We start from the raw sequence: 23178 nt of genomic DNA, 5'->3' as shown, positions 1-23178 counted from the left end.
GACCACTGCTAAGTAAGCACTCAAAGATAAGCAATGTCACTGTTAATTGTTATCACAATAGCAGCACGAATGCTGCCACAACAAAATAGCTGACATATAAGCTATGCCTTGGACAGTATGATTCACTTCCACAGGGAGGGTTAAAAAGAATTGGCTCTTAAGCATACAAATGCTTATCATTTTTTGAAAAACTGAAAAAAATATCAGGCTCAACTATTAATTATCATTATTTATTTTTTTCAAAAATGATATTCATATGTATATTTCAAAAGATCAAAATATTTAAGGATCATGTTCATGGAAAAAAATCTTTAATAATTTCCAACAGACACTTCAGAGATGAGTAATGGCTTTACCAAACATTACATTACTTAAAAATATTTGTCTAAAAAACAAAACATAATAATAGGTAACAGCTTACATATTATTCAGAAATAGGAGGTTGCAGAGGGTAGATTTCATTGTGATTTTTTTTTAAATTTTTAATTTACTGACCTCTATTTGTTTTTACTGAAGCAACTTTATATCATATATTCCCTTTAAGATGCTTCAAATTCCATGTTACAGTGACAGGGAAAACAACCAACTCTCTAAATACATATACTAGTATTTCTCATACAAAAGACACCAAACCTCGACAGTCTTATATGAAAAATCCAGTACAGATTTCAATTGCACTAATTCACAGTTCATCAATATCACAAATGGAAAAAAAATGAATCATTCTTCCAGTTGCTGTCACCATTTGAAAATTTACAGAATGAACTTTATTTGTTAGATATGACAATATTCATATATACTCTGCAATTAAAGCAATTTTACATATATTTTAAGTGATGGCTTTTGTACAAAAAATGTAAATGTCTTCTTATAGATATAAAAATGATCTCAAAAGGTTATTTTACAGACCAACTATGTCTAACACTGAAAAGGAATTCTCTAACTAAAATACAGTATAATCTCTTTTATTTACTACAAAATTTAACTCGCTGATGAATAAGTACAGAATTCCATAATACTTCTTTCTATTCTTAGAGAAGAAGTGGTTTTCAAGGCACAACATTTTGCTTTTATTGGTATGGTATGCAGCTGTATTATTTGTACTTCTGCCCACCATTCAGTAAGTATTCAAAGAATTAAAAAACTGGCAATTCAAATTTAAAACTTAACAAAAGAGTCATGATAGTCACTACGGGAGCATAATGATAAAACTGAGCCACATTTATTTTGGAAAAGAAAACCTGCTAAGCTGAATAGAACTATTATTGCTTATGGGATGGACCATTATTCACATTAAATAGACAAAGAAAACTCATTTTATAAAACATGCTTTTGAAAATGTCAGACAGTGTCTTCCCAGAGTTTGGAAACATGACACAAGTATTATGATGTATAAAACCAGTCTTCACAAATTCAGTTAACTCTTGATGAAACCTCATCTGTTTACTCAAATCAGAGGAAATAAAGCTGTCTGCAGGAAGCAAGGCAGCAGCTTATTGATCCAGCATTACAAGGGTCACCTTCTCCAAGTGGAATGTTTAGCTACATTATGTTGAAATACAAAGCAAAGATTAGGATGCAAACACCTTCTCATTTCCTCTGAGAATGGACTCTATAACTGAGTATGTGCTATTAAGAAAATACAAAAATTTTTAGATGTGACATTGGAATTGTGGTTTGGTTTTGTTTTAAATGCTTACCCATCATAGACATATAAAAAAAGTATTTATGGATGAAGTGATTGATATAATTCCTGGGATTTGCTTTAAAACAATCCAGCATGGAACAGGATCGGGAAACAGGGACTTGGGGGTACACAGATGACATAAAATTTACCATGTCAATAATTAGCTAGAGGACTGGTATGTGGAAATTCATTGTTCTATCCCATCTCTTTACGTGTGTATATGCTTCCATTTTAAAGTTTTCAAAAAAAAAGATGAAGAATGGAGGCAATGAAACCTAAACCAGAGCATCTTCACCTAATCACAGAATGTTCTTCACATGCTACCTAATGAACACCAACCAAAATAAAATAAAACCTAGCAAAAAATTTACCAATACTGACAAAAGAAAGAAAAAATGGTGTAAGGCAGGGGTGGGCAACCTTTTTGTGAGTGCATGCCAAAACCAGCAAAATCTCTGACTCAAAATTTTTCTGTGTGCCAACCCTAATTTTTTGAGAACATGTTACGCCTACTTGATATCTCTTAAGGTGTACGTATGTGAAGAACCTTGAAGAAATAATAAAATTCATTTGAGCGACAAAAACACAGTATATGATGAAAAATACATTTATTTTTTAATGTATACATGTACACTGATAGTCCGACTGAAAACTTTATGACTCCGTTTGATATTATCAGTGGGACTTTTGCTGCTGCATCACTGATGACAGAGATTTTACATCAGGTTTATATTTCGTGACCTTCAGAGATATGCACGAGCTACTACTTTCATCCGTCAGGCTACTCCTATTATGAAACTTAACAAAATTCATCACTGAGAACAAAGATTCACAATTGTAAATGGAAGATTATAAGAGAGGGTTTCACGTGCCAGTAAAAGTTACTGGCGTGCCATGTTCAGCACGCGTGCGAGGGGTTGCCCACCCCTGGTGTAAGGACTGTGCTTCAAACCTCACAACAAATGAAAAAAAGAGAAGATTCTAATGAATAGCAATGTGAGTCCATACTCAACATTTTAAAAGTATACTAAACATGAGGAGGGGAAAACTAGGTGGTGAGAATACGAATGTTCATTATACGATTTTTCTCTATTTATTTGTACATTTTAAATTTTCCACAATAAATAGGAGGAATAAAAATATCCTTCAAAAGGATCACTGCAGAACACATTCATGTGATTTCCCACATATGTTATTTGCTTTCTGACTTGCCCTCTTCCCACTTTTATCCTTTTACTTCCAACTGCCAAGGACGAAGGCAGAAGTAACTTAGTCACTAACAATACTTGCTTATTGGGTGGGAAATTTAACTAGCAAAATTAAACTGTTTCCATATTGTTTTAGAAAAATCAAGACTGATCTTACTATGAAATGTCACACTTTAACTGAAAAACAGGCTTGAGGTCTACAGAAATTACCATGGCATCTGCTTTCTTCCTTTCTCTTTTGGCAACTAACTTAACTAGAAACTCTTGTGTAATTTGTATTTGGATGTGGTATTTGCACAGGATTATTATCTTCCCAGATTTCTAAGTGGTTCCAGCTGTTTCTATAGTGAATTTGATTTAGGATAATTTCAGAAAATGAAGAACTAAGAAATCCAATCGCCTTTACAATTGCTTTGGTATTACTTTTTGAGTGATTTTAAGAAAGAACAGAACCAATGAAATACTCATGGCAAAAAGATATTTTAAAAAGTGAACTTGAAGCTGATTTTAAAAACCTCTATAGTAACTACCAATTCACAGGACAGAGAAACAGGTTAAACTATACCACAGAGATGAAATCAGAAAAATAAAAATAATAGGAATGATGTAGGACAGTGATGGCGAACCTTTTGAGCTCGGCATGTCAGCATTTTGAAAAACCCTAACTTAACTCTGGTGCCGTGTCACATATAGAAATATTTTGATATTTGCAACCATAGTAAAACCAAGACTTATATTTTTGATATTTATCTTATATATTAAAATGCCATTTAACAAAGAAAAATCAACCAAAAAAATGAGTTCGCGTGTCACCTCTGACACGTGTGTCATAGGTTCGCCATCACTGATGTAGGACAAGCACTCTAGGTTCTCCAAAATAATTGATTACAAGGAAACAAGGTAGGGAAAAATAGGTTTACAGTTCTGAGTACGTGAAACGAAGAGTTCATTCTTGTATTATTATTTATTATTATATTATGTATTTGTACAAGTGTAAACCTATTTTTGCTCACCCTTGTATAAAAGAGAAAGAACTTATAAATTATACAAAATCACTATAAACAATATATAGATCTAATTTGAATCCTAACTCAAACAAAAAAGTATGAAAGAAAACAAAGGCAACTGGAAAGTTGAACAGAGTGAATATTAGATATTAAGGATTTACCAGTAACTTTTTTAAGTGCAATGGTATTTTGTGTTTTTTCAAGAGTTTTTTCTTTTAAAGATATATAGATAGATATAGATGATATAGATATAGATATAGATATAGATATAGATATAGATATAGATATCTCCAAATATACATAGATAAAATGATGTATGAGATTTGCTTCAAAATAATAGCATTGGGAGTGAAGTGAATAGGGACATACATAAAATAAGGTTAGTCATGAGTTGATAAGTGTTAAAGTGGGTGATGGGAGCGCAAGGAGGGGAATGGTCATTATACCACTCAATTTACTATTAAATTTTTGTTTTTTTTTTTAACTTTTCAGCCCTGGCTGGTCAGAGCATCGGTCCTCACACCAAAGGGTTTCAAGTTCGATTCCCAGTCAAGGGCATGTACCTGGGTTGAGGGTTCCCTCCCCACCCCTGGTTGGAGTGTGTGCAGGAAGCAACCAGTCAATGTATTTCTCTCACATTGATCTTTCTTTCTCTCTCTCTTTCTCTATCTCTCCCTCTCTCTCTCTCTCTCCCTCTCTCTCTCCATCTATCCTTCCCTCCCTCCCTCCTTTCCACTCTCTCTAAAAAGGCAATGGAAGCAATATCCTCCAGTGATGATTAACAGAAAAAAATTGAAACATTCCAAATAAATTTTTTTGTTAAAAAAAGAAAAGGAAATAATTGCTCTGGCCAGTGTGGCTCAGTTGGTTGAGCTTCGTCCTATGCACTGAAAAGTTGCAAGTTCAATCCTCAGTTAGGGTGCTTAAGGGAGGCAACCATCGATTGTTATCTCGCCCTCTCCTTTCCTCTCTCTCTAAAAACTCAATTAAAAAAGGAAATAATAAAGTTAACTTGTAAAATAAAAACAAAATTTCACAATAAAATTAAAAATCACATCTGCTAAAAAAACAATGAGACTTTTTTATTGATTTTAGAGAGAGGAAGAGGAAGACAGAGACAGAGAGAGGAGAGGAGAGGAGAGGAGAGGAGAGGAGAGGAGAGAGAGAGAGAGAGAGAGAGAGAGAGAGAGAGAGAGAGAGAGAGAAGGTTGCCTCCTACACTCTTCCTACAGGAAGACACTCCAACAAACTGACCAGGGCCAGTGAGATATTTTTTACTTCAACAAGTAGAATTCAGAATTAAAATTTTCACTTAAATAACTTTACTCACCTTAAAATTGCAGCAAGTCACAAAATTAAAAAGAAAATTATAAAATCTTGGAAGACGTGTAGGTGATCACAAAGCTCCATCCTCCCCCTAACCCACCCCCATGAAACTTCCTCCCACCTTCCAGCAGGTGATTATCAGCCTTTGGCATCAGTCCTTCAAACCCTGGGAAACTTCCTCCCTCCCAAGACAGCCCTTTCCACTCTCTACTTTCTCTAACTCTTAAAAAGTTCTCCTTATACCAGATAGGAAACTTCACTTCTCCAAATCTCTTAGTTTGATCAGCAAAAAAAGGGGGTTTTCAAACAAGGATTACAGTCCATTGGTGAGTTGTGAAATCAAATTATTGACTGGCACTTTCTATCATCATCATCATCATCATCATCATCATTATTATTAAATAGAAAAAAATCTTAGAGCAGCGGTTCTCAACCTGTGGGCCACGACCCCTTTGGGAGTCGAATGACCCTTTCACAGGGGTCGCCTAAGACCATTGGAAACACATATATAATTACATATTGCTTTTGTGATTAATCACTATGCTTCAATTATGTTCAATTTGTAACAATGAAATTGGGGGTCACCCCAACATGAGGAACTGCATTAAAGGGTCGCGGCATTAGGAAGGTTGAGAACCACTGTCTTAGAGCACACTGCATATGGTATGGCTAAGAACTAATTAATCAAACTTGTTTCTGTTATTCATACACACACACACACGCATGCACATATACACAGACTTCTATACTGAGTAAAGGTTCAAGATATTAAATCTATTACAGTGGTTTTGTCAAAAGAAAAAGAAGGTAAAAGTCACTGCTCAAAGAATTGCCTACTCCAGCAAATCTTACTCTTTCAGTTATTTCAATAGCTAGTTCCTCCCGTACTTCAGTTCCTCCTAACCTCAACAACCCAGGCAGCCTTTCAGGGACATGGTTTCAGTTTGTCTAAGCTTCCATTCATTTTTATTGAACAAAAATATTAGTTCACACTACATATCTCTTAAAATGCAATACCTAAAAATGAAAAAATATTCCAAGTCAAACCAGAATAATCAATTACAGTCCATATTCTGCATAAGATACTTCACATAGTCATTTAAAAACTTTCTTTGAGATACTGGTAGGGATTCTTCTAAATTACATAAGGATGCAGACCTCAGGAAAAAGACTTAGCCTTGAGAGAGATTTGTGTTAATGGATAATGATAGTAGGTGAAATCTTGAGTGATACAAAATTAGTCAGGGCTAAAAACCCTGGGAAACAGGAAAAACTGGAAGGATAGCCAGAGGAAAAGAAATATGTGAAACACAGGAGAAGTAGAATAAAGAGCTCTAAATATATTGAGAGAACTTCAAAGACAGTATGGTTGGTCAAAATTAATACCTGGAAAAATATATTTGATAATTTGACAACAGGACCTAATATTACTTGAAGAAGAGTCATTTTAGTGAAGTTGAGACCAGAAGTCAATGTGTCTTATACTTAGGAATAAATAGGCATCCACCACTTTTTAATACAACTTCCCATTGAATAGAAGGCCAAGACTGCAGTGTTTTAGAACTCTTTCAATCAGCTTTATTTCCTTTTTCTAATTTTTATTTCCAACAAATTTCATCTTATTAATTTCAACCAATTTTATATCTAACAAGATAATCTATATGCAGCTTATTAAGTTTCTCTACAAACTTCCATGAATCTGTAAATCTGATCAGCAGTCCTTGTCTTCGTCATAAAAATCACTGGCAAAAATATTTTGGATAAGAGAAAACCAAGGTTAAAATTTCAGTAACAAACACCACCACAGACTTCCCACCACAAAAGATTTTTCCCAAAGTTGCTATAAAGATACCATGAAAGTTTTATCAAATGTTTTGCCAAAATCCTACGTGTTTTTCCCCTAAGGAAGGGCACTTTAAATGACTTTCTCCACAAAGACAAATAGAAGAGGCACACACAACATCCTACATAGATTAGGACTTATTTGGGGGCAGCTGAATCACTTAAGAGGAAACAGACACAAGAAGTAACACAATTTACCCAACTGTCACACTTAGTAATTGCTGAACTGCAACTGGGACTTGGAGCTAGACAATTTTCTACCCTCTATTCCTCTCAGAAAAAAAAAAAAAAAGGCGGGGGGGGGGAGGGTTGGGAGGGACAGTATCAGGTAACTGGTTTGTTAAGATTCTAGCCCCTACAGACTCAGGACAAAGTCCCACAAGTGTATACTTTACAGGACATACCAATGATGACCAAAGTTTAACAATACATCTGGCACTTCAAGATACTCAACCGAAGACAAAAATGTTGATCATTCAGTGGTGCTTAGAACCACTGGCTTTAGCAACTCCTTGGTGACAGTCAACATTCCAGCTGGCCTCAACATTCCACTTTAAAAAACAGTTAAGGGAGAAGGAAGACAGATATCAGCAGTTAGCACCTTACTTTCTACATGCTTCCACTCTCATCCCTTTCTTCTTTTTAACTAAACCAGTAAAGGAACATGAGTAGAATCTTATTAACTACTTTCAAGTTTCTGACTGAAAACCACCTCCACGGTGATCAAATTATACCCCAATACAATAGTGTAGTATTGGTTCTGGTTCAAAATAGTTACCTCTGGGGAAGAGAATGCAAGTAGGAACAGGGTGTGAAGAAAGAATTTACATATTCTTAGGGATAATATAGGCGAGCAGTTATGACTGTAAGCTCTGGAACCAGAAGGCCTGGGTTCAAATGCCTACTCATTAATTAGCTAATTGACTCAGAGCAAGTTATTGAATCTTTCTTGTCAGGCAGACAAGATCCTACAATCTTTCTTGTAGGATTAATTTAATAAATATTTGTAAAAGTGCTCATAGAACAGTATCTGACACACATTAAGTATTCAAGAAATGTTACCTATTATTTTCTAATTCAATATGTAATGTATTTTACAAAGAAAGTATACACTACATTTTAATAAAAGTATAAATTAAACTATAAAATATAGCAAAAGCACTAACTATTAAGCTATAGTCAGCTTCATCTATAATGCCCACGTTTTACATATTTCTAAATTAGTATATGACCAATGTTTGAGGTATACACCTTCCCTTCTACACTGCCAGACAGACCCTGGTATGATTTTATAACAACTGGGTAGTCACATTAAAATCCAGTCAGCTGAAAAAAAAAAAAAAAAAGCTTTATTTGGTTCAGTTCCAACATATTGCCACTAAACTATGCTAAGCAAAAGAAAAATGAAAGGAAAGGAGAGGAACGAAGGAAGAAAAAATGACAGAGGGAGGAAGAGCGGGAGAGAGATGTAGGGAGGAAGAAAGAAAAGAGAAAAAAATAAATATTAAAACCTAGTATAAGCATAGGCAGGAGTCAAGGGGGAAGTTTTATAAAACATTAACAATACAACAAAATTTAAATATCAGTTCAGATTTGGTTTAGAAATTGTTAGAGGTTTTTTTTTAGCATTGGCTGAAGCATTTCCTATATCCATAATATTACATTTAGGGGAAACTGCTTTCATTGATCACAATAATATTCATATAATTGGGGAAAAAAACATGAGAACTGAATATGTCATAAATGAACTAACTTTAATTCTAAAAGCAGTAATGAACGAGCTTTCTTTTGGAGACCAGAAAATACATGCCAAAAAGAGGGAATGAAGCCCGGCCAGTGTGGCTCAATGGCTGAGCGTCAACCTATGAACCAAGAGGTCAGGGTTCAATTCCTGGTCAGGCCACATGCCCGGGGTTGTGGGCTCGATTCCCAGTGGGGGACATGCAGGAGGCAGCAGATCAATGATTCTCTCTCAACATTGATGTTTCTATCTCTCTCTCCCTCTCCCTTCTTCTCTGAAATCAATAAAAATATATATTTTTAAAAGAGGGGACAGAGATATCTTACTTATATACAAATAAAATTATGTAATGTCTAGAATTTGTTTCAAAATAATGGGGGTGGGGATTATCAGGTAGTGAAAGGGAAATATAAATGAAATAAGACTAGCCATGCGCTGGTAACCGTTAAAGCTGGGTGAGGGTACATGGGTTTTATTATATTACTATTCTCTCTACTTCTGAGTATATTTTAAATTTTCCAAAATACAAAATTTAAAAAAGAAAAACACTATTCTATAACTGACAATGGAATACTTTCTTTTAAGAAATCACTCTGAGCCCTGGCTGGTTTGGCTCAGTGGATAGAGCCTTGGCATGCGGACTGAAGGGTCCCAGGTTCGATTCCAGTCAAGGGCACGTACCTTGGTTGCAGGCTCCTTCCCAGCCCAAACAGTAAAAACATGGCTTTTAAAAAATTCTAATAATAAAAAGTACTTTAAAAAGAGCTGCAGTACCCTTCACTGCTATCCTGTGTGCTTCACAGAGCAAGTAACACACAGATCACAGATCTATAGAATGTCTAAAATTCACCCTCAACTCGTTGGGTTTAAGCTGCATCATTGGGTATGAAAGTGAACTGGCCTCAATTAGAAGGAAAGTTGGAGGCACATCTGCACTACATATGCTGCCCATATCTACAGCCCAGCAATGCCAAATTTGCTGAAGTTCAGAATATCTCCAATATACTTTTATTTTTCTGTTTGCGGGAGTAATACCGGGTTGGGGGGGGGGGGGGGGACGACACACGACACGAATGTATTCACATTCCCTTATGTGCATAATTTAAAACAGACAATCTTGGCATTAGGAAATTAAGATCCAAGCTTTACTGATGTTGATTTTAATGGCCAAGATCCAGAAACAGCTCTGGTTACAAACTTATGAATAAACTCTTAATTCTTTTGTTAGTGGACAGACCCAATTCATTACTCAACACTTCAACTTTTCTCATGCACAATTTTTATTCATTTTTTTTAAAAGAGCTTTCCTTTTTCTCCTTAAGAGAAGTGGATTAAAGGTAATTTTCTAAGGAAGATGTTCACTTAACAGCTTTTTTTAAAAACCACAATCAAAGGCAATTAATTAAACAGCGTATTGGGGAAAAGTAAAAGATTATCATAATAAAAATGGGCTCCAAAAATAAAGGTTAAATATGTGCCATAATCCTGCATATGACCATTGCCACATTTGCTTTTCAAATACTTGTGAAAGCCTTTGGTATCACTTTCCAATAATCCCATAGGTCATCTGCTTCCTTGTTTTTTCAATAGTATTCAAAATACTGACACATTTATTGAACTATTTTTGGAAGACCTAGCTCTGTCTACCTTTTGGGCTCAAGATACAAATATATGAAAGCCACAGGACAGCCCTCTAGCCTCAAAACTTGGCAGGCTTCTTGAGTTCTCCAAGAAAAATTCAATTGGCAACACCATTAACAGCAAGAGAGAACAGTGTAGAAAGAATAACTCTAGACAACAAGCAGACCTGAGCTGTGCCTGAAGCTCCATTACTAAATTGCCAAATGACTTTGGGTATGTTTAACCTCTTCCTGACTCACTTTTCTCATCGGTCAGACCTATGGTATGAAATTGTTTTAAGAATCAAATGAGAAAATGTTCTAAGAATTGATTTTGAGAAGAGAAAAGAATGCATGAAGTAAAACAATTTTTAAAAAGGAAAGGAAAGGCTTAGAAGTCTATGCCACATTCACCATATAGTTTCAGGCTGTTTTCTAATAGGATAAAGAAGGCATGTACAAAGCACCTTGACTAAGGAAATAATATTTTGAAACTACCCAATGTTTCTCAAACTTTAGTTATTCACAAACTTACTTGATAATGTTTGCCAAATCTAAACAGCCACTATATTATTATTTATTTTATTCTGATCTTGAAATCAAGTCACTTAAAAAATACCTACTTTAGCCTTATGCTAAGTGATAGCAATTAAATTGTAGTTTTGAGTATTTGCATATTGTTCTGATGCACACTGGCATATATATTTAACCACTGTAAGGAAAAGATTCATCGTGTACCATCTCAAATCATTTTAACATACCACCACACTTTTAAGGAAATACTGTCCTGATCTATTGCCTACAACACCTTCTACATTAATGAATAAAGTATTTGAATTTAGAAACCACTAAAACCCACTGGGTAACTTAACGAACACTAACCACATATATGCATGAGCCTTTGGATCTTCCTAGAACCTCGCAGCCTCTACCTTCCTTATTCAGATCTCCATTTTTGTCTCACTTTCCCTAAACCCCATACACAAAAATCCCTAAAGTATGTATCTTCACTATAGGCTAACTCCCTATTTATGCCCTAGTAATGAAATTTTTCACCCTAAAAGTATTTAACAAAACTTACCTGTCTTCCAAGTTTCCTCTATATTCAATATTCAAAAACTATATAACTTTATGCATACAAACCATGTGTTATCTGAAGATAAAGTAAGATATACAGTAAACTCTAAAATAAGGTGGCCATTTCTGATACACATTCACCAAATTTATTTTTATTGTTTATTTCTAAATCTAGTTCAAGTATATATTATATAACTTAGAAACATCTATACTGAACTAATCCTTGAAATATTATAGGAAATAATATATACATTTGCTGATCTCTTCCTAGGAAGCATCTTCTTGTTCAATGACATATCATCATTCATTCATTCCCATTCACTCTAGACGTTGACTAAATTGTCTGACTTTTCTCTCTATATGTACATATAACAAAAGTTCAACTCAGCATCTGGCATGACGAAAAGGGACCATTTATATTAAAGTTGTAGTCCTTACCAAATTGTGAGTACCACAGTAACTTGGCAATTTTATTTTTATCAACTAAAAACCCTAAAATCAGTGGACTGAACATGAGTTAATTTCTGTTCCCAAAACCACACTAAAATGACAGTAAGAAAATTAATAAAAATAAAACACACACACACGCACACACACACACGCACACACGAGGGGATAGTCCAGCAGCTAAGATACATCAACAGAATTTTAGAAGATGGAAAACAGATGTACAGAATAACAAATTTACCAGACCAGAGGAAGCCAAACCCTGAATTCCTGTTTTGGTGGGGACCTACCAGAAACAATACCATTGAGGGCTGAGGTGACAGAGCTTAAAACAGGAGACCAGTTATAAGTAAATACACGGAACTATCCTCTTTCCAAAACCAGATAAAGATACAATAAGAAAAGAAAATTATATGCCAATATCCCTGATGAGCATAGATTCTAAAATCCTCAACAAACTATTAGCAAACCAAATCCAGCAATACATTAAAAAGATCGTACACCATGACCAAGTTGGATTTATTCAAGGTTGCAAGGTTGGTACAATATCCACAAAACAATAAACATCATATACCATATAAAATGAAGGAAAAAACCCACATGATCATATCAATAGATGCAGAAAAGGCATTTGATAAAATCCAGTATGCATTTATGATAAAAACTCTCAGCCAAGTAGTAATACAGGGAATATATCTCAATGTAATAAAGGCCATATATGACAAAACCACAGCCAACATCATGCTAAATGGACAAAAACTATAAGTATTTGCCTTAAGATGGAGGACAAGACAGGAATGTCTGATTTCACCACTCTTATCCAACATAGTACTGGAAATCCTAGCCACAGCAATAAGATAAGAAGAAATAAAAGGCATTCAAATTGAAAAGGAAGAAGTAAAACTGTCATTATTTGCAGATGACATGATACTATATATACAGAATCCTAAAAATTCCACCCAAAAACTACTAGAACTGATAAATGAATTCAGTAAAGTAGCAGGATACAAAATAAATATCCAGGAATCAGTTGCATTTTTATACACCAATAATGAACTGTCAGAACAGAAACTAATAAAACAATCCCATTCACAATTGCTTCAAAAATAAATAAAATACCTCGGAATAAATTTAACTAAGGATGTAAAAGACCTGTACTCAGAAAATTATAAGACACTGAAGAAAGAAATTGAAGAAGATACAAATCAGTGGAAGCACATACAGCGTGCTCATGCATAGGAAGAAGCAACATCATTAAAATGCCCATACTACCCAAAGCAATCTATACAGTCAATGCAATCCTATCAAGATACCAATGGCATATTTCACAGAACCAGAACAAATACTCCAAATATTTATATGGAACCACGAAAGACCCCGAATAATAACAGCAATCTTGAGAAAAGAACATAGCTGGAGGAATCATACTAGTAATCAAAACAACATGGGGGGGGGGGTGAACGAGGGTATAGGGGGATAAATGGTGACAGGAAAAAATAAAGAAAAAAGAAGTATTAGACCAAACACACACACACACACACACACACACACACACACACACTGTCAAAGGAAAATAACATCTACAGATCTATTTCACGTACAAAAATATGTACTGAGTCTATAAAGGTCACATTTTAATGCTACTTGCAGAGATTTAAACACTAATAATTCCATTCACAGCTTTCTTTCAGCAAGCTTACTGAAGTTAGAGAGGAAGTTATACTAATATAGCATATATATTTTACACTCAGAATCCGATACCTCTGACAACATAACAAAAAGACTACATTATGGCTGTATGGAGGACAGACTGTTCCATGATGTTACCACTGTGGGCCCAGCCAGCTAGATCTAGGCCAGAAGGCAAATCTAGGCAAATCCTCTCAGAAACTGTCTGATCCACCCCTCCCCTACACCCTACTGCATGCTTGATCCTGGAACAGGTCATTGTCCTGCTTAGAGCAAGCATGTAAGGCGTTTTCATGCACTAGTACCCCATCCATCCTGCCCTATTCTATATTAATTCTTTAGCACCTGCCATGCAGCTGAGTATAGCCATGTTGTGCTGCTGTAGCCCAAGACACACTTTGTATATAAATTCCCTTATAATACTGAAGTTGTCAGCCTTTCTGTGGTCTCTTGGCCCTGGGAAATTTTATGAACACCCTGTGTTATTGAAACTAGATCCAAACAGCTTTGCCATACATATGTATACTACATACTACCAAAAGTGGTAACAACCTGTTAGGACAAAGTTTTCTAAAAGTTCAAAAATTCTAGAGATACTGTACTAAAATTGTTAAAAAGTGGTTTTAACTTGTGATCACCATAGGAAATTAGTTTCATATCCAAGACTGTACTTCCACATAGATAAATATTCCTTACACTGCATAATAAAATGCTAACCACATATTCACAATTGACCCACTAGATCTTTTCTTAACCTAACAATTTTCACAGATGCCAGGCATCATGTAAAGCATTTTATAAGGACTAGCATTTTATAAACACTGGCTCATTTAATCCTCATATTATTCTATGAGGTTATGATTGTCAACCCCATATTAAAGATAAGAAAACTGAGGCTTTGGAAATAATTTACCCAAGGTTATTGACTTAAATGCCAGTCTAACCAGCACCAAATAGTGTAGACTGGTCTCTTCTAATTGAGATTTCCATTAAAGAAATTTGTGAGAAAATAAAAGTCCATTTGTTAAATTCATAGGTAGGAATGTAAGAGGCCAAGATGCCATCAGAATTCAGTTGAACATTGATAATTGAATAAAAATTAAAAAAAGACAATTAAAAGAATTCAATTAAATGAAAGTAAGTGTGGGGTAGGGGTCAGGGAGGAATCAGTGATGAAAGTACAATAGAGTAACATTAAGAAAAATTAAAAAAAAAAAGACCTCTTAAGATTTTAATTTCTTAAAATCAAAAATAAGAACTGAACTAGGTCAGCAGTTTTCAATCTTTTCTGTTTCCCAAAACCCTTTCAAAAACTGCTCAACAAAATTTCTCTCTCTCTCTCTCACCCTTTCAAAAACTGCTCACCAAAATTTCTCTCCCTCTGTCTCCCTCTCTCTCTCTGTCTCTCTCCCTCTCTCTCTCTCTCTCACACACACACACACACACACACACACACACACACACACACACACCAATTAGTCTCAGGAAGTTCGTGAACCCATGACTCCCACCCTGGGCAACTCCTTTCCAACAAACCTCACTTCCCACCTCAGATTGAGCCTGAACTAAATGATCTCTACACTCCCTTTTGGTTCTCTAGCTCAGTAATTTTAAACCAGTGTGTTGTAAGAATTTTTAAGACTTACAATACCTGACTATTTAATCAGGAACACTAATTAACGTCTTTACCCTTAGATTGTCAAATAAAAAACTGACAACAGCCAACACAATAGCTGTCCGATTTGAATGAATCAAAATTATGACTATTATTTGTCAGATTGGCAAAAAATCTAACGTATTTTTTGGTGTGCCACAGAAATTTAGTAATTAGTTTATGTGTGCCATGAGATGAAAAAGATTTAAAATTGCTGCTCTAGGTAGATGAATATAAGGTGATAAACAAGTAGACTGGACAAAAAGATAGAGAACCTAACAATTATGGCAGAGTGAAAACTACATTTTAATTTAGTATCTTCAAGCATGTATACTGGTAGAACACAGGAAACTCAAAAATGAGATTATACTCAGCACTGTTGTTATCATGGTGATGAGTCCAGCTCTGAAGCTCATCAGGAGGTCTAAAAACCTGAATTCAGGGCTTGGAAAAGATGATTAGAAAGCTGTGTAATCAGACTTAGATGAGAGAATTTTAAAAGCACAATTATCTTGGCAAAAGGCAATTATCAGGTAACACAAGTCTTTTATGTATTGAAAATTCTTTCATGAAGGTTGAAAATGAGGCCATAAAAAGAGCAAAGCAAGAGAAAAATGGATTTTCAATTACAGCATAAAAGATTTAGTTTAGATAAAATGAACTTCCCTAACTGACCTAGACAATACGGTTCTACAGATGAACAGTGACAAAATCACTTTGGAAGCCATGACACCGAATTTAGTTAAATTTACAAAATGTCAACTTGGACAAAAGGAAAACCTTAATTAAGTAACTTCTCAGAGCAAATAAGAAGACAATTCTCATTCCTTAAATTTATTCCATCTATATACATAAAAGGCTAAGTTGACTTGCGCATGCACAATACATATAAAGCTCTTGCTGGTGCCACACGCATGTGTTTTGATCTGTCATTGTTGATTGTGAATTTGGTTGACACTTCTATTATAGAGAAAGGGTGAATAGTGATATTAAAATATTTCTTCTAATTAATTTCCTTTCAATGTGCACGAATCTGTGCACCAAGCCACTAGTATTACTATAAAGATCATTGAGGAAAGCCATATCTGTGAAATAAAAACATTTACATTTTAAAAGTAACTGAGAATATGAAATTAGCCCAATTTCAATCTTTGAAGAAAAATAAAATCCAGAAGCAATGTGAACGCACTCATAGGCCACATCAGGTCTAATTGTAAGAGACATTACTTTAAAAATAAGAATTTTGATAACGTCACTGAAATTCTCATTAAAAATAAATACCATCCCAAACATTAGGTATTTAGGGAAATAGTATATAGATTATCTACCTTTCTAGACATGAAAAACATACATCTAAGAAACCCACAAGCCAAAGGGAAACAAGCCAACCACAAAACAGAGGGAAACATTCTGTAAAAGGAACAGCAAATCCCCCTATATGAATGAAATATTATCTATATGACATTTCTATGTGTAACAGCACTAGGTTCTACAAAGTCAATTCCAACTTTTAATGAATCTTCACTAAAAGCACCTCCAGTCCTGGCCAATTTGGCTCCGTGGTTAAAACATAGGTCTGAGGACTGAAGGGTCGGGGTTTGATTCCTGGTCAAGGGCATATACCTGGGTTGCAGGCCCAATCCCCATCCCGGCCCAGGCCCAGTTTGGGGCGTGTGCAGGAGGCAACTAATCAATGTGTGTCTCTCACAACAATGTTACTCTCTCTCTCTCTGCCTCTCTCTCTCTCTCTCTTCCCCCCTCCCTCCCTTCCACTCTTTAAAAAATCAATGGAAAAAATATCAAGTGAGGATTAACCAAAAAAACAGCACCTCCAATATATTATATAAAGATTCAATGGGTTGCCGAAACCGGTTTGGCTCGGTGGATAGAGCGTCGGCTTGCGGACTGAAAGGTCCCAGGTTCGATTCCGGTTAAGGGCATGTACCTGGGTTGCAGGCACATCCCCAGTAGATATGCAGGAGGCAGCTAATCGATGTTCCTCTCTCATCGATGTTTCTAACTCTCTATCTCTCTCCCTTCCTCTCTGTAAAAAATCAATAAAATATATATATTAAAAAAAAAAAAAAAAAAAAAAAGGCCAAAGCCGGTTTGGCTCAGAGGATAGAGCGTCGGCCTGCGGACTGAAGGGTCCCAGGTTCGATTCCGGTCAAGGGCATGTACCTGGGTTGCAGGCACTTCCCCAGTGGGGGATGTGCAGGAGGCAGCTGATCGATGTTTCTCTCTCATCGATGTTTCTAACTCTCTATCTCTCTCCCTTCCTCTCTGTAAAAAATCAATAAAAAAGATTTAAAAAAAAAAAGATTCAATGGGTTGATTCATCAAATTTAGTAACTGTAAACAATGCTTCACATAACAAATATATTTTTTTAAGTGTATGAGAGAGGGAATATACATTCCTGCTCTCATAATATTCCCTCTCTTATACAAAATACACAGACATACACTTTATAGGAGGGAAAAAAACTTAAAAAATCATTGGTTATCACTATCAGTTATTTCTAGCTGATATTCAAGGTAATTTTTTTATTTGCTCTTTGCTTTACCTGCAACTTCTAAATAACTATACTATTTATATTTGGAGGCCATTCCCCAGTAGTTAATGACACCAGGCATTGACTCTATTTTAGATTTTAATCTGAGGCACTGCCCAGTCAGAGAAATGATAGAAATCTTTTGAATATCAAGTTGCTGGTTTGTGCCAAAACATAGCAATCCCAGAGGATGCTCTGTCTGGAATCTATGGAGGAATCACCTACAAATCTTCTATTAACTCAGGCCTTCCAAAGAGCCTGGAAATGCTTGTGTGTTGAGGGTCAAGAGCTGAAAATGGATTTGCTGACTTCTAAAGGTCCAACCCTGGCCCTGAGATTCCAAGATTCTATAAAAGGGCAGTAAATTAGGGTTTGGCTACTATTTGCTGACTACTGGAGCCAGCACAAACATTTACTTGAGGCCTTTAAATCTGTAAGTGTACCCAATGGTTAGGTACAGTCATTCTGAATCTAAAAAAGCAAACAAGGCCACTGAAAAGGTTTCTAAATAAAGGGGGTGAGGCGGGGGCCCATTTCCTTTGTTTTCTCCAAGTAAACAACACAGATTTTAGAAATGCAAAATTTGACTCTCAGCAGTATTGATCCCTATAAACTATTTTAGTGCTTTATAAAAATACTAGCAACTCATACTTTTCAAAAAGTCCACACACAGCTTTTAAACTACTTCATTTCAAAAAAAAAAAAAAAAAAACCCACAAAGAAAAAGGCCCATACTTAACTGTGAAAACAGAAAGTCAAATCTTCAAAAACTATTTAGCATTCTGTTATATAAAATATAAACCCCACATTCGTAAATAAAATGGCGAAGATAGAACCTTTGTAATTCTCTACCACAGTAATATGAGAGTGGTGATTCAGAGCAAAACCTGATTTTAAACATAACTATACAATATTACTAATTACAGAGTAAATTTACCAATAAATATTTTGGTTGAGGACTGCTTTGTCATCTTTGCAAGTATTTTTAGTTGAAAGCAAGTGGTTGAGTAGTACACATGGACATGGTTATGATTTTTAAAAATCTATTTTTAAAATCTAGTGACTGGTTCGGTTTTCTAAATTCAATTCTTTAGAACTGGCAATTTGGAAAGGGTAAACCACAAGAATGTTACGTTAAGAAGCAAAAGACCTAACAAGTTCACCAACTCAGATCAGCACAAAGTTAACCTGAAAAAACTCCAAACGCTCACAAATCTAATGCTGGGCCCAAAGAGTCACTAAATATAAAAACTGTACTAACTCTCCAAACACAGTAAGACCTATCTGAATTTCCTTGTCTTATGCTTACACAGTTATTTTTTGGGTGGGCCTCTCTTCAGATTTGTTCCCTAAATCTGAGAATGTGGTTCTTTCTACTTGGAATTCAATTTCAGATTTTAATATACATACCCAGTTGTGTACATACCCAGTTTAATACACAAACATAGTTGAAAATATTCCATAACAGTTTAAATTTTTTTATACAAGTTAGGTATAATTTTACTGAAATAAAATTCTAACTTTGTTAAATGATTTTTTTTTATGGCTTTTAATCATTTTAAGCAATCCCTATCCAATCAAGGATTTGAGGTTGGAGGCTCAACTCAGCCACATCTTTTCTCTGCAAGTTCTTTGCACACAGTGCTCTAACTACTTCAACTGCGGGTAAAAGATTAAAGAACTGTTATGACTAGGTCTTTCTTACAGAGGGATGTTTTAAAAGGGAGAGAAACTGTCCCTTCCCGTAACTCTACATGAGCAGCCTCTTGTTCTCAGCAGTCCTCCTGCACACAAGACCACTACTGACTTCGGTGGGAATTCTGCCCAAGACGTGAGGAAGATTGCATAGGATTAAATGAGCCTTAAGTCCGTGCCATTGTTCCAAGCCACCTCCACTTGTACCGTTCTCTAATAGCCTCCAGGAGTAGATATCTGAAGTTGATGGTAGTTCTTAAATCATAGGCCTGATCACTCAAGCTGACAGGTGACACAGCCAAGCCCTTTAAAAGTTGTGTCAGTCTGGTAAATGTATGGGGTTCACCCTTATCACAATTCAAGATTGCATTGCAATGCAACTCCATCAGCGGCTGCAATGGCAATCCAGTGATTTCCCACAGCCATGAGCCAAATAGGGCTGAACCAGTTCAAAGACGGAGAAGTCCCAGCTCCCACGGCTAAAAAAACTGCCTCAGTTTCCCCCAAGTGGTAAACGCAAGGACACCGACTAAAATGCTAATTCTCAGTACAGTATTATAGATACATAGAAGTAAGGGATTCCGGTGAAAGAAGAACAACAAGAGGAAAAATAAAGAGGGAATGATGAAAAAGGAAGAAAATAAAGGGAAAAAGAAAAGAAAAAAAAGCTTAAATAACTAACAAGAAGAACAAGACACCTGGCAGGCACATGCCATTTCAGATGCAAGAGGTTCAAGAAACTGAGGAAAAGATGTGGTTCCGAAAAGGGAAAAAACATCCACAGCTCTTATAGGTCCCCACCCTCCCAGGGCTCTTAGAGACAGGGCAGCGGTTGTGAGGAAGGGGGATTCCATTTAAGGCGTCCCAAAAATAACAGACTCCAGGCCAGAGTTCTTCTAAGTTCACACACACACACACACACCAACAACCCCGACCTCAGAGGAGATGAGCGATCTTGGGAAGCATAATGACGGACGGACGTCCGTCCGTCCGTCCGCAGACGACCCTCGCGGCTGCCGGGACAGCGCCTCGGGCTGGGGATGTGGTCTCGGACGCCAACCCCGACTCCGCCCGCTCCGTTCCCTTCTCCCCCGCGCCCTTCCCCCGCGGCTCACCTAAAAAGGCTCCCAGCCCTGCGCCTCCCGCCCTGGGGGAGGAAAACATGCCACCCGTGGGAAGAGGGCCTGCATGTGTGAATGGGAAGGACCGGCGCTCAAAACGTGCGTCTCTCCCGGCATCTGCGCGGGCGGACGCCGGGCCGGACCCGCGGGCGCATGGGGCTGGCGCGCCGCCCTTGCCCGGCTCCCGCAGAGCCCACGCGTGCGGACGGCCCCGGGAGGCGCGGCGCCGTGGCCCGCATTTCCTCTCCCCAAATCAACCCCCACCCCACCCCCCCGAAGGCCGCCGCCGCTGGGTCCCCGCGCACATCGCCCGGCGCCGCAGGCGGGCGGCCGCTCCCGGCCGGTACCCGCTCTCGCGCCGCGCCCGGATGGAGCCCGATTCCTCCTCCAGCCGCTCCTCGGGGTCCGGGACGCGCGACCCCGCGCCCACGGCACCCGGCGGAGCCCGCGCAGTCCTCACCATGCCCCGACCTCTCCCGGCTACGACGAGACTTGGCCCCGGCTCCCGGGGAAGGAAGGGGCCGAGGGGTCCCCAGTGGAGCGGAGAAGCGAGTATCCGGCCTGGAGCAACAGGGCCCGGACCCCGGGGAAGGAACGGGGTCCGGTAGAAAGGGGGAGGACAGGAGAGGGGAGCTACAGAGAACCCCCAAGCCGGCCGCCCTCCCCCCCGGGGGGACCGTCCCGCCGCCGCTTCCTGCCTGGGATCAGCTTCCCAGCTGCTGCCAGAGGAAAAACCCGAGCCGCCCCTGCAGCTCCGCAGGGACCAGTCAGTCGGCCCGGGTCCCCCCGCCTCAGGCCCGCCGTTCCGCCGCCTCCTTACCCGGACACCGCACCTCGGGAGCTCTCGCCGCGGGGACGGGTCCTGCTTCAGCCCCAGCCGCCCGGCAGCCGCGCCCGCCTCCTCCCTTCTGGTTGGTTTGAAATTGAAATTCCCTGGCTGGGGCCGTCAGCGAGCTCCGGACGCCGGCCCCGCCCCCTCGCGGCGGAAGCCCCTCCCGCGCCCCCGCCGGACGCGCCCCCGGCCCGAAAACCCCCTCGAGCCTCGCCAGGCCACGCCCCGCCCAGGCCACGCCCCCGACCCCGACCCGGCGCGGGCGGCCTCTCCCGCGGGATTCCCTGGGATCGGTCGCCTGGTACCCCAGGCTGGAGCGACGTCAGACCCCCAACGCGGCGCTGGATCACGACTGCTAAGGCCTGTGTGCAAGGCGTTCTTACGAATTCCAACCTTAAACGCCCTTTTATCAACTTTTAAAACTTATTTTTCCAAAGTAAATTCCCTGACTAAACGTTTATTGAACACCTATTCAGTGGCAGGCGAGGCTAAGCCCTAGAGGCGAGGAAATAAGGACATCTGGGTCCCTCTCCGCCTAGCGTGGAAGTGGTCACAGAAAGGGCATTGAAGAGGAACTATTTTTCTTCCTGTGGGAGGAACAAGAGGAATTGGGGAAACCCCAGGGAGGAGGGGCTTTTATTCTGAACCTAAAGTGTGAGTAGGATTTCTCCAGGCAGAGGCCTGGGAGCCCGGGCTGCACAGCAGGACGGGGCTGAACAGTCTGGAGACCTAGAATGAGGCCAGTTTTGGAACACACACACACACACACACACACACACACACACACACACAATACCACCTTCCCAGTTCTTTCCTTTTGTGTAATTACATGCTCTCACATTTTATTTCATCTTTTCTGAATGTTGGCATGCCCACCAGGATGTGCAAGGTCATTGCCTCCAGCATCTGCGCCTCTTGTCCTTTGCCTCCTCACACTGCTATTGAATGCACTCTTTAGTGGCCCCACCTTAGCCAACATAAAATCTTCTTTTCTTTCCTAGGCATAACCTTTTCAAAAATTAACAATACCGAATGAAACCTCAGTTACAATGCCTTCCATGGGTCTGATACTTTTCAGTTAACAAAGCACATTCACATATTTTATCATTTGATCCTCACAATAGCTTATGAAGAAGGCAGGACAAGTATGATCTCCATTACATCAAAGTGGACACTAAGAGTAGAGAAGATAAATTATTTGATAAGGTCCTGCTGGTAAGTAATAAAAATAATAATTGCTACCATTTATTTGTGTGCTCTGTGTGCTAGAGTCCCTCACGTATGTTATTTCATTCCCCATATGCTAAGCGCCCAAGTTAAACTTAATAAGATTCACTGATACAGAGAGAAAACCTGATTAGATAGCAGTTCTGGTAAAGAAGAGCCAGGAATTTAACCAGACAATATTATTGGGAACTTTGAGACAGATTTACAATAAAACTTACAAAACCTAAGCTTCAGGATCCCTTATTTTCACATGCCTTGAAACTAACTATATTTATCTTAAAGTGTTTTATTAAAGAGAGTCTAGGAAATAAGGCTCTCTTATAAGCTTTAGGGCCCATAAAACCTTCATCTATTCCTGATGGAAACCCTTTAAAATGCTAATGTAAAATCATAACATAAATGTAGGCATAATTAATAAAACATAAAGTATGCCTTTACCATAGGAAATGATATC

General features: G+C 38.2%; 1 protein-coding gene across 3 annotated transcripts in view; it reads right to left on the bottom strand.

Annotated features, from left to right (window-relative positions):
* The window catches only part of EPB41L2 (erythrocyte membrane protein band 4.1 like 2), a 188022-nt gene extending 166373 nt beyond the window's left edge, over positions 1-21649 (bottom strand). For 2 of the 3 annotated variants that reach the window (XM_081094579.1, XM_081094580.1), the window contains exon 1: positions 21499-21649. The gene's annotated coding sequence lies outside the window, so the exon portion shown is untranslated. Of the gene's footprint in view, positions 1-21485 lie in introns of all 3 variants that reach the window. The other variant, XM_081094581.1, reaches the window with a different exon arrangement.
* Positions 21650-23178: the final 1529 nt, after the last annotated feature.

This window comes from Myotis nattereri, assembly GCF_964212035.1.
Source record: "Myotis nattereri genome assembly, chromosome: 6".
Taxonomy (NCBI): Eukaryota; Metazoa; Chordata; class Mammalia; order Chiroptera; family Vespertilionidae; genus Myotis; species Myotis nattereri.
This window is presented reverse-complemented; position numbering and strand designations above follow the sequence as displayed.